At 38.5% G+C, this 13,392-nt stretch overlaps 1 protein-coding gene across 5 annotated transcripts in view; it reads right to left on the reverse strand.

Moving 5' to 3' along the window:
* The window catches only part of RBMS3 (RNA binding motif single stranded interacting protein 3), a 695,735-nt gene that overhangs the window by 51,654 nt on the left and 630,689 nt on the right, over positions 1-13,392 (reverse strand). The gene's annotated exons all lie outside the window — the stretch shown is intronic.

Raw genomic sequence — 13,392 nt, forward strand, 5'->3', positions numbered from 1 at the left:
TGTATGATTTTTACATCCACCCGTGCGAGTTTGTGCTTGTCTAAATAGACAGCACTACTGACCTCCTTTTCCTCACATCTGTATGTGTCTAAAATATTTATCATTTACAATTCTAACACTGAATATAGAATGTTACAAGATACCATATGTATCTTCTTTCATTGTTCTAAATACAAACTTCTCTAACTGAAAAATATTAATACTATGGAGATTATCTAGTTTCTCCTGATACTGAATAAGAGTAACTTTTGGCTGATGCCTTTTTCCATGATTTATATGGTTAATTATTGATCACCTGTATACAATCTACTACCAGGAGAATAATGCTGGCTCAGATGAGTCTCTTGACTGGATCTCTTTGAAAGACAGATTAAAATCTAACATAAATGATATAAAAATTAGACCGACTATTTTCCATGTTTTTTCCTCCTAATCTTTGACCTACTTTCTATCTGTGCTTTTGAAACAAGACAGAATACTGAACTCTGTTAAATGCTGGTCAAATGCAAGGCTGCTAAAATATTAGTGGAAAAAACAGGTCAAGCTTTTCATAAGGTGTTAGGAAAGGCCTACTTCTAGAATATGCTTTTTGATTTATTATAACTGTTGGGAATGCAAAATGCAACAGACATTTTTAAAAACTTCTGTTCAGATACAAAGTTGCACGTAGATAGTAGAGCAAAGAGCAAGCCCTTTCCTTTCTTCATCCTACTTACTCTACCTTAATTGACTAGCCTGGAGAACAAAACAATATATTTTTTTTTAATTGAAAAGCTAGGGCTGGATAGAATCTTTGGGATTTCAAAGCTGTATTTTAAAGATGGTAATACAGATAGAAGCTCATGGTATGGCAACTCATTTAAATACCTAGTGGTAATAAAATGATTATGTATCTGAATGCTATTTTTTTTCTGTAAACATTTTTCTCACTATGTGACGTTTTTTTCCCCCATATAAGTGAACATTTTGAAGAACTAAAACAAGGACAGATCCATGTAGATGGCAGGATCTCAGTTCCCAAATTACCCACAAGCAAATGTTTCTTAGAACGTTTCCTCAGTATGATCAATTCCTCATGGTATTTATTATCCAAATCTAATTTCCTGACTGTATCTGTTAAAAGATCAGGTTCTCACTCATCCTTCCTTTATGGGCTCCCCTTCGTTAATATGGAGGGAGGACAGAAATTGAGCCAAATAGTTGGAAATGCTTGATTTTCAGAGCCAACATCATTTACAAGGACATTTGCACACGAGCTAGCATCAATCAGAAAAAATATTTTATAGGTCTGTAGCTTACAAATACACATCCTGTTCATTTTTGTTGTTTTGTTTTGGTGCATCCATGAACTGTCATTCATCGGTATGCTTCTTGAATTAAGAGACATAATAAGATAAGCTTTTACTTAATTTTTCTTTTTCTTCCTGCTGCCTGAATTTCTTTAAACAAAACTACCTTACTTTTTCCTTAGAAAACAACAACAACAACAAAAATTCTGGCCCTTGTTTCCGGTATTTGTTGTGCTAGACCAGCAGTAAACACTTTAAGAAGAACCTGCTCCTTCTTAAATCACTTAGGGATAAACTATAGAAAAACCTTAGAGCAAAGACAAAGTCCTAAAGCATTGTTTTTCAAGCAAGAAGTGGCATTTTTCACAACATTCTAATCCTTAGCAGGTGCAAGACTTCAATACTGTTCCCGAACTTGAAACTTAGGCTACTTTCTTAGAATTTTGCCCCTAGAAGTTCCAGCAGCTAAACTGCCACCATCCCAGAAACCCCTCAATTGTCATCAGCTTGCTGTAGCTACATAAAGGATTGTTCATCGTAAATCAGAGATAAAGAACAAATTGTGTTTGGCGGAAAAACTTCCTTCTCTGTGCCCTAGAGGCGACCTCATTCTCCAGTGGGGCAAGAGGTAGACTTTAGTCTTTGTTTGGGAGGCAGTATGCAAATGAGATATGTGAGGATATGACAGAGGAATCAAAATCCATGCATGAAAAGAATAGAAGGACTGAACTGCCTGCATTTGGAATTAATTTAGGAAGGATTGTCTGGACTCCTCAGAATCCTTTCTCATCAAGTGTTTGGGGACTCATTTGATTACAGATGACACAGAGTGAGTGTTGCTTCTGTGGACAAACCAGAAACTGACAATCAAAGGGAAGAGTAGGAAGAGATTTCTCATAATTTGGAATTGTAAATAGCAGCAGTAGGCATAAAGTGGAAAACAATTAAGGGAAACATTCCTTTCCTAACCAGGCCACTTATTGCAAATAAATGAACAATAAAATAAGGATTCTTGGGGAAGGACATGTATGAACATGCATTCTTGTTCATATTCAGTAAACATGTTCAATGAAGAAAGGATTCCTGCAAATTATTAAGAACATAGATTCCTTAATAGTTTCAAGGGATGAAAGAAATTTACAATCAGTGGGTAAATCAGAAGTAGGAGACAGGAACCCCTTGGAGAGACTTTACTGGGGACAGACAACTTAGAGGGTTTGAAGTACAGGTTATCTATAATCAAGGCAGGTGTTTGTCAGCCACTTTGCTCATCAAAGATTACAGAATCTCCTCTGTGTTGTGCAGGGCATTAAACAAAAGAAAACAAAACAAAACAAGGAAGAGAGAAAGAAAAAAGAGCAAAAAACCCTTACGTTTCTTAAGGCAAAGCTAGTGCCCCCAACCGTAACTGTGCCTCATTGAATATACTGTCACATCCATTCTTATCCAATGCATTTAAGCCATAGATTGAAGAGGGTTTTGTGACAGATGTTGCCAACACATTAAGAGTAATTTCGTTTACTCCAAATGTATAGACTGTGCTATCTGACAGAGTTCACTTGGCAAATGGCAAAGCAAGAGGAAACAGATTTTTCATTTTAGCATCTCCGGATGTCTGGGTTTGTTCAATGTTTAAGCTGCAGAGAAAAATACCGTAACATGCTATAATTCCACTAAAAAGCACAATGACCAAACAGCTGATGGGAATGTCTGGTCTATTGTAGCCAGTGTCTCTGCAAAAACAAAGCTGTTCACACTCAAGAGATGTGGGGCAGATCTGGTCGCCCTAGTTCTGAAATAAACAATTTCAGCAGTAATTCGGACAAAGTTCCCAAAGATCATTGATGTAGAGTAAACGTATCTGAACTGAGGCCAGAAAAGCATCTGTGTTGTGAACCTTCCGCCAATAGTTTAAGGAAATGTTAAGTCTTGGAGAGTTCATGAGTATTTGAATTTCTCAACTGAATCACAGGATCGGTGTGAAATCAGGGGAAACATGTGCAAGCTCTCCCCCCTCAAGAGCACACACAGTGGGCTATACTCAGGGCAGAACATAGAGGGCAAGGAGAAGAGTTACCTCTATGAATACACCTGTGAGTGTTAGTGTTGTAGACCAGTGCCACGTCAAGGGTGATCCGTGGCCTGGCAGCACGAGCAGACCGAGAATTGGAATTAGAATCTCTGAGCTTTCGGGTCTTGAAATCTGTGTTTCCACAAGCTTTCCAGTGGCTTCTGCTGTCCCCTGAAATTTGAGAAGTGTGCTCTTGCCTATAAACTGCTACTGTATAGGCCGATGTCATAGATACGATGTCTTAGGTATAGACACGTGGTTTTATTTCATTTATACCGTTACCCGATTATTTGCTTGATACCAATGTTGCAATAGGGCATGATTATAGCCATAATAACATTATATCTTACTTAAAAATGCAAAAAGGTCAAGCCCGAATTTTTGATGAGCTGCAATGGGGCCACTGTCTGAAGAATTCAAGCCTAATCCTGATGACCTGGCACGTCTCCATTTGCCCAGTGTGGCTTACGCTGTAGCATATTTGAGAATTTACCCTATTTGGAACCTTAGTAAGCCTTGAGTTCGAAATCATAATAATGTAAAAGGTAAGAAAACTATTCGAATCATGTAAGTGACAAAAAAGAAAAGGAAAGAAAAGAAATTCCACTCTCTTTTTTTCTCTTTCTCATGTCTAGAAGCCTTAGGTCGAACTGTTGGTGGTCCATTGCACACTCTTTTCCTATAGTGACTTGTGCAAAACCCTAAGGCTTTTTAATAGTAGTCCTTCAACATGACTTTAAAAACCATGGTTTAAGGTCACTTATCTTCTTTCTCATCTGTATGTTTTCTGCTTCTCTGTCAGTTTCCAATATTTCTAGAATAAATGTGCAGTCAATTCTATGTCCACCAACCCTATTTTAGCACATGTAAAATGGAGTGCGGAGAATAATACGAGCCCACAAGGAAACTGGTTAGCAACAATAATTTCATAATATAAATAGCATGAAGGAATATCATTTAACTTGGGGGAAAAGCTACCCAATTGCAGTGTCCTGCAATGCTGGTGTGCAACATTCCTTTATTTATTTATTTATTTATTTATTTATTTATTTATTTTTTATTTTTTTTTTTTTAGTGTTTATTCATTTTTGAGAGAGACAGAGACAGAACACGAGTGGGGGAGGGGCAGAAAGAGAGGGAGACACAGAATCTGAAACAGGCTCTAGGCTCCTAGCTGTCAGCACAGAGCCCGACGCGGGGCTTGAACTCACAAATGGTGAGACCATGACCTGAGCCAAAGTCGGATACTCAACTGAATGAGCCACCCAGGCACCCCAACATTCCTTATAGTATATGTACAGATGTTTAATATTTTCATCTGTTTATGTTGTCATGTTTTTCTTGTTATTGTTTCTTTTTATTATTTTCTTTCTTTCTTTCTTTCTTTCTTTCTTTCTTTCTTTCAGCAGGTGCTTGGCATGGTTTAAGAAAGGCTGCTGCATAAAGAAAACAAAAAGGGAGCAGGAAAGGCCTCCATCTTTAGAACACTCATTAATCCTCAACTATCTTGATAAATTTCAACTGGCTTGGAGGGAGAAGTCTGACTTTTCAAACAATTATGTTTGAACCCCAAAAAGCTGTGGTGAAGCTGGTAGGACTTCAACCGTGAAAGCATTTGCAAATGACCTCTGACAAATGTTGGAGGTATGGAAAAATGGCCAATAACCATGGTTAAGCCAAAAGCCGTGCTGCCCCAGGACCCCATTTAGCACTGAAGCGCTTCCTCTTTGTTATTATTCTCTTTTAATATTTTCCATCTAAGAGGGCAAGGGTCATGTTTATACACCTTTTAGAATCCTTATAAATAAGAATTGCAAGCTCTAGGTACTGAAAACAGTTTTCATGTATTAATATTACATATCAGCACCACTCATTGTTCAGTTGAATTAAAAATAGCTAACATTTACTGATTTTTTTAAATTTAGATTGGTCATACTAAAGGGCCTACATCACATCTGCCTGTTCACCACTATCTTATTGCTGTCTACAGTTTGAAGCATATGATGCCTGCTTCAGAAATAGTGGTTGGAAGAATGATAAGAGCAGAACTCTAAATCAAAGCATACTTAAAACACTACCTTGAGATTTCTAATCAAAATGGAGCAATCCTAAGATTTGGAGAAAACCTGTTCTCACAAGGGGCAGTTCAGTTTTAAAATGATGGTCTGCCTCACCGATACGTGCGTTTGTTAATATCATCAACCACCATTTCCTTAAAGATGAGATCTGAAATTAACTTGTAAAAGGTTCTACCAATGTCACCATAGCATATTAATAGGAATTTTTAAAATAAAAAGTATCTGTGTATGTGAATATACCAGTGGTTCTCAACAGAGGGAACTTTTACATTGTCTGGAAGGGACATTTGGCAATGTTGGGAGATACTTTTGGTTGTCACCTTGGGGAAGGGTAGTATTGATACCTAGTGGGTAGAGAGGCCACTGAAGTCACATCCTACAACACGCAGGACAGCTCTCCACAGCAAAGTATTAGCCAGCTGGAAACATCTTTAGTGTTGAGATTTAGAAACCTTGGTATAAATGTGTATGTATGTATGTATGTGAATGCTTTTATACACACACACACACACACACACACACACACACACACACACCATGCATACAAAATGAGGAAGTTGTGAAACTGCAGTAATTAGAAAAAGAGTATTAATCCACTTTCTGCTTTCTACCGCTAACAGCAAACTTTAGATTTTATGCTGAGACTTTATTTATGATATAAACCAATTTCTGAAAGATCAGACATCTAAATCGATTGCCCAAATCCTATAATTCACCAATGAAAGGAGGCAAGACTATTATGTGACTTTCAATGGCTATATGAGTATTTTTGAGTTCAAATTTATGCTACTATTTATTTTGGAAATATGGCTGACAAGAGCTGAGTTTCTCTTTCCTAAGTTAGACTCAATTCAATTGGCATAATAGTTGCACTGCTTCCTAGAGATGTGTAGCTGTGGGCTAGAGGTATCATATTTGGAAGTAGGGCATTTTACATTGCTCTGTAGTCAATTTAAAAGAGTTGTGTACATAGGTTTTGTAATGAGAGAATATCTATTAACTGTAAAAATAGATTTTTTTCCACTCTTAAATATTCTTAATTTCATGTTGCTTTTTGATTCAGTTACCATTAATTGGAAGTGTTTTTTTTTTAAATATGTAGTATTAAAAGACACCAAAAACCAAATTAGTTTTTTACAATTGAGTCCCCTTTAAAAGAATCCTAATTATATACCATGCCTATTCAACTGTGAATAATGGTTTCAATTATTGGTTAAGTACCTATTTATACAATAGTGTCATTCTGAATGAGAATATAAATATGTCACATTGAAGTATTTCTTACCGAAGCAGGTATATAGATAATTAGAATTCTCAACAATGCTTTACTGAATTCTTTAGAGTTTTATGCTTAAACTAAAGAAATTTGTTCAGCAGTGACTTTTGATGTTTTCAACAAGCTTCTTTAGAATTCTAATAGAGCAAGATGGCTTTTAAATATGCTACATTATTGAGAGAAAGTTGAAAATTTGAAGACTTTGGGCCCTGATGTCAAGTGGTTTTGTTGACTGTGAAATAGAACAATTAGTTCCTTCATCATTAAAGATTTACACCTGGCTAAAATTATAAAAGGAATTTCATAATGCAGGTGGGCTATCATATTCTTTTCCTTTCAGATGTCTTACTTAAAGAGATCATAGTCGCTGAGCCAATGGAAACGTTAAGTGTGCATAGAAGGATCCTGGGGTCTCTTAAGTGAGTTTCTTATGATTTCAGCAGCAATGGGTGAATTGGCATTCATCAACCTTCTATTCCAGTCACGTAATCAGTGCGTGGCTCTCAGCTGGGGGGCATCTACCACATACAAACATGTGTGCCATACAAATCCATGATCACAGAGATGTGGTATAGACATGACAAAACCACACTATAATGGTACAATCTAAACCATTCGTCTTCACTATGAAGGGCTCCTGTGGTTATATGCCTTCCTCACACAGACATACAGGTCCAAAATTAGTTTCAAGAGACTTGAGGGGAAAAAATGGGGTGCCTGGGTGGCTCAGTTGGTTGAGCATCTGACTCTTGATTTTGGCTCAGGTCATCATTCCAGGGTCATGAGATTGAGTCCCAAGTTGGGCTCTGCACTTGAGCACAGAGCCTGCTTGGGATTCTCTCTCTCGCCCTCTGCCCCTCTCCCCTGCTTGCTCTCTCTCTCAAATAAAAAATAAATAAAGAGATGTGAGAAGAAAAAATTAAAGACCACAAAGATATCATATTTATCAATAATATTATTAATTATAATATATTTCACCATCTTTACTACTTTTTAAGATTCAAAGAACCCCCCCCCATATCTGCTCACCAAATATATTACATAGTAGAAAATTACATTAGACATATGGAGGACAGCTCTTAACCATTTTCCTATGTTAACAATGGTAACAACAACAACAAAAATGCATATCCCTTTAAAGATGAGCAGAACTGATTTTTTTTGTTGTTGTTGTTGGTTGTTGTTCCACGGGTGATACGGGGGAAATCATGTCAAACCGTCTTTTCTACTAAAGTACAGCCTAGCTCACATTTTTATACCTGAGTTAGCATCTTGAAAAATACTATTTCACAGTAGGAATGTCACATGTGGAGGACACTGGTACTGTTAAGCCAATGGCAATTATAAGTTAATGTGTAACAGAAGGGAAGGAGGAAGTAGGGCAATTCAGTAATGGAAACAAAATATTTCCCATTCCTCTTTTCCTATACAAAAGCCATTTAGACTGAATAGACAATAGGGTCACCCATGCAAACGTGTCCCCCACTCTGTTTCCACATTATCTGAGCCCAAACGAAGGCTCATCTAGGTAGGTCCAGGACGTCCTTTTTGCCATAGTGCATCCACTCTGTAAAGATCACATGGCTTCCAATTTACATTTCCTGTCTAGTTCCCCAAGACTATCCACATGAAGCCTCTCCCCTCCCCACACTGAACTACTCCTCTTCCTCTGACCCATCTTGCTTGCTCACCCTTGGTGTCTTTGCCCGAAGTCCTGGGCACTAACAGCAGCTTTGCATGTGTACTCTAAGATTCTTACCAAATGCTACATTCTAGGGAACATCTCTTGCGTCTGACCCAGGTTGTTGGCCATTTGTTCCTCTCTTCTTTCACAACTTTTGGCACATGCCTTGACCATGATCATACTTTATTTCTCCTCTGGGTTGTATTAACTGTGCCATTCATGATGTTTTATGTATTTTCTAATGGTTCCAAAGCCTAGCACAGTGGAGATCATGAAACAGGTTGTAATGGTGCCGAATGACTAAATGAGTGAATGGTACTTATTTATTATCCAAGGCTCCCACGTCTTTGAAGGGATGCAAAACAGTAACAGCTACTCCATGCTCAAATTGGACAAGAGGATTCCCGAAACAGAAGCACCGTCTTGATTGGAAACTGGATGGTGCTTAAAAATCTACCCATCCACGCTTTCCTTTAAAATGTCCCTGTATGACCACTGCCACCTTGATGTTCTTGTCATTGAGTATGAGAATTCCCAGGTTCTAAAAGCCACACACTACCCAGGGAAATTTAATGTTGGAGTTCACCACTTGATTTCCATCCTTTGGAAGAATTCTATGTACCTGATTCAATGCTACAAAGTTTCTTTTATATATCACAGCCAAGGCACACAGCCACCAATGCAGTGTAAGCTCTTTTATTAGGGCTTTCCTGTGCCACAAACTGTTTTAAGAGCCATATATCTGCCCAAGATTCTTGTCAGACCTTGTGATGGGATAAGAGAAGAAATGCTTTATTCACTTGTACACCAATCACTTTGTATACCTCCACGTAGATTTTCAAATGCAGAGAGTTTAAGATGCCCGTCAGAAGCAGTATTCCAGGCCAGCCTTCTTCCAAATGATAAAGCAAATAGGGTTCCCAGCAGATGTCTGAATATTTATGGGCAGGATCTTTTGTCCCGCTTTAACTAGCACTCAGGACCAGGAGCTGTCATAAAGCTTCTCATTAAAATATTCTCCTTACTGACAAACAGGCCAAAAACAAAACAAAACAAAACAAAAAAAAAAAAAACAAAAACAAAAACAAAAAAAAGCTGGTTGCAAATCATTGTCAAGGTCTTGTAGGATCCTATTGGTGAGTGGGCCTGGGAAATCATTTCTCAAACCACAGGAGTGATCAAGAGGAAAAGTTGCCTGTTATCTTACTTATGGCCATTGTTTATAGTGCAAATTGCCTAAAAATGTCACAAGGCACTTTGATTTTTGTCATTACTAGGAGAATAGCGATTCCTCGTCCTGCAATTTGCTACAAAATGTGCTTTGTGTTGTGGTCCCTCAGAGGACATTTCTGGGCTATTTGTTTTCTCCTTTAAGACATTTTTAGGAATTTGCCTGGTTAGAGCTGGCAACGCAACCAGACCTAAGGATATGAGTATAAAGTCATGACCCTATTAAAAACCTAATTTACTCCCTTTAAAGTACACTTGCTATTAGAACTATTGTCACTGACATGTCTCCAAGGTGGTATATATCCTGCGATGGAATGTTTTGTAATATAATTCTGAGATAAAATATGACCTAGTGGAATGGCCATATCCTAAGGTAAATTTTACATATTAGCATCCAACCAAGATACATTCTCTGGTCTGCAAGATGTTCGTTAAAAACGTAAAGTTGTCCAGTAGATGAGATGAAAAACAGCTTTGTGTTTCTATTCTTCAGTGTCCTATTTCTTGTGGACTTTGTGCCAGAAACTTAGTTACGTCCTTTATTCCACTTAGATTTTATGGCCACTTCTTCTAAACAGTAATGCTATGTTAGTAATTTTGGATTTTTTCTGTTGAATGACTTCTGCTAATTAACAGCACCTGCAAAATACTGGTCTTAAATTCTCTAGTACGTTCTTCCTCAAAGCATAGTCTGCGATCAGGTAGGATCATCTGGGAGTTTAATGCGGACTCTCAGGTCTGGCCCCACCCCCACTGAATCAGAATCTGAATTTCCATAAGATCCTTACGTGAGTCATATCCATGGTAAACTTTTGAGAAGCTTTGCTCTATTTTTTTTTTTTAATTTCTGTGAGAGATTTATATTTCTGAAGAGATTTTTGGTTTGTTTCTTAATCAGTTTGTTAAATCCTTTTTCAGTGCATATTTGAGGGTCAAGTAGCTTCAAATAATGTTGGCAACATTAATACGCCTCCTTGTTATAACCACAGAACAGCCGGTAACATTTAGTTTCAGTTCCTCAATAGTCTCCACACGGCTTCTCCTTTTCTCCATAAAATCTCCCATACAAAAAAAAATTTCCTTTCATTTCCTATGACATGTTTTCAAGGCAACCGTCACATTGAAATCTCTATTCTTTCCAAATAATATCTTCTGCTTCACCAATGAGTTTGGAATAATGGCTATCACAGTCAAGTGTTAAATGAGATGCTATAGGCCTTGTAAAGTATAGAGTCAACATCTAAATATTCACACATGCCATAAATATAAAGTGTTAATAAGGTATCAGAAATAAAATTCCAAAATACCGTTACTTGCCAGGCCCTGATGGAATTAACAAAAAATGCCAGTCAGTGTAAAATCAAAGTTTTTAAAATTAGTTAAAAACTAAAGTTTTTTAAAAATTTTATCATTACTTTTATTTTTGAGAGAGAGAGACAGTGTGTGAGCAGAGGAGGGACAGAGAGAGAGAGGGGGAGACACAGAATCTGAAGCAGGCTCCAGGCTCCGAGCTGTCAGCACAGAGCCTGACTCGGGGCTCGAACTCACGGACCACGAGATCATGACCTGAGCCGAAGTTGGACGCTTAACCGACTGAGCCACCCAGGCGCCCCCAAAATAAAAGCTTTTAAAATCTCTTTGTTGTCTTGCCCCTCTTCCTGAATTCCTGAATCAAATTTCCAACAGCTCACTAAATCTAGAATCACAAGCATCTCAAAACAACCATGACCCATCCTGAATATTTTCTCTTTTTCGATTCCCACAGCATGTTCTTTCTCTTCCGTTTGATCCTTGAAAAAATAAAGAAAAGTCCAGGCCATCCTTGCCTTTTCCTCCCTCATCATGCATAACAAACCAGTAGTGAGTCTTGTCACTGCTCTATCATAAATATCTCTAAGTTTCTATTCCTTCCTTTCAAGTGCTACTGGCTGAGTCGAATGCTTCACCAGGTCTCATGAGGATTAATCCAATTACTTCCCGTGGTGTACCTCCCTCAGTCAGGGCATGCTGTAGACATTTATTTTTTAACATTCCCTCCACATGTCCGTAGTCTCCCACAAAGTGTATCCTGCTTTTTCAACCTAGAATTGGGGAAAAAACACCCTACATTTCTCATCTGTTACATATAGATATGTGACTTCTACTAATTAGAAGCACCTGCAAAAACTTAGATTTGCAAGAGAAGGGGTGGGGGGGTGGGGGGCATGTGGCACCCATTTTGCTGGCCAGGTGGTACAGGGGTATCATGATTGCATGGGTCCCAGAAATGTTGGCCATTTTTCACCAGAGCAGAGCAGTGTGGTTCGCAGTTAACAGAGGTAGCAGCACCTGACTTCGTCATAGAACAGGAGCTCTAGAAGTTTATTGTCTGCTAATAGCATTTATTTGCTATCAGATCAGTCTATCGTCAGATTTCTCTTTCTATAGCATATTTGTGCGATAAAATATATGCTAATTTCATTGTTTGAAATTTATTTTCATTTTTATTTAATTTGAGAGAGAGAGAGAGAGAGAGAGAGAGCGAGCGAGCATGGACCAACAAGGGAGGGGCAGAGAGAGAGAAAGAGAGAATCCCAAGCTGGTTCTGCATCATCTTTGCAGAGCCCCACACAGGGCTCAATTCCATGAACCGTGAGATCACGACCTGAGTCGAAATCAAGAGTCAGATGCTAACCGACTGAGCCACACAGGTGCCCCCAAATTTATTCTTAAAGGTAGATGTGATGAGAAACTAATATTCTACTAAAAAGAGTTCACTCAGATGATTTTATTATTTTCTTCCATTTCTGGAAGGAAAACAAATAGGACTTTCTGTCTGCTAACTGGAATTCAAATTTTGAAGTGTTTGTCATCCTATGCCCTTAATGACATACCATTTTTATAGTAGCTTTCAAAACTTCTATAAAAAATAACACGGGGTTGCAAACACATTAAAGTAAACTTTGGGATGCCTGGGTGGTTCAGTTGGTTGAGCGTCCAACTTCGGCTCAGGTCATGATCTCGCGGTCTGTGAGTTCGAGCCCCGAGGCAGGCTCTGCGTTGACAGCTCAGAGCCTGGAGCCTGTTTCGGATTCTGTGTCTCCCTCCCACTCTGCCCCATCCCCACTCATGCTCTGTCTCTCTCTCTCTGCCAAAAATAAAATAAAATATTGAAAAAAAAGTTTAAAGTAAACTGGGCTCCAAATGCTTTTCCTGAACTTTCAACCACCAGCGGAAATTATACTATTGTATTCAAGTTACTCAAGAGAAAAATATTCAGAATCCGTTTTCTCTCCTAGTTTTTGCCCCACCCTTTTCTTCCAGCCCTCCCCCTCCCTCTCTCATTGATTATATGTGCAATCAGCGGGGAAATGAATGTTCAGCAAAATCAGCCAGTTTGACTAGCATCAGAGGGTTTCAACATACACTTTTTGCTTTATTTCACGCAAGAGCAAGCCTGAAGCCATCTGCCTGCCGCCAACTCCATCCTTCATTCCCCTTGTGGAAACAGAACCCCCACCTCATCATTAAAAGGCAATCTTCAAAGGGACATTGTTTTTGCTTATTCTCATTGTGACAGATGTTTTATATCATCTACCTCCCTGCAAGGGACTGCCCACTCTGCAGCCAGCTGTGGAAATAGCTCCTGTGTCATCTGTGGCAACAGCCATTCCATTCTTCTGACCTCACCAGAGACCACATCCAAGAACAGGAAAAACAAACAACCCCGATAACTTCCTTGAAAACACTTCCAGGGCAAATCGCTTCAGACAAGAGCTCTTTAC

Source organism: Lynx rufus, unplaced genomic scaffold (genome assembly GCF_022079265.1).
Source record: "Lynx rufus isolate CCGP_SWC_20201006 ecotype Redwood Valley unplaced genomic scaffold, mLynRuf1.p SCAF_5, whole genome shotgun sequence".
Lineage (NCBI taxonomy): Eukaryota > Metazoa > Chordata > Mammalia > Carnivora > Felidae > Lynx > Lynx rufus.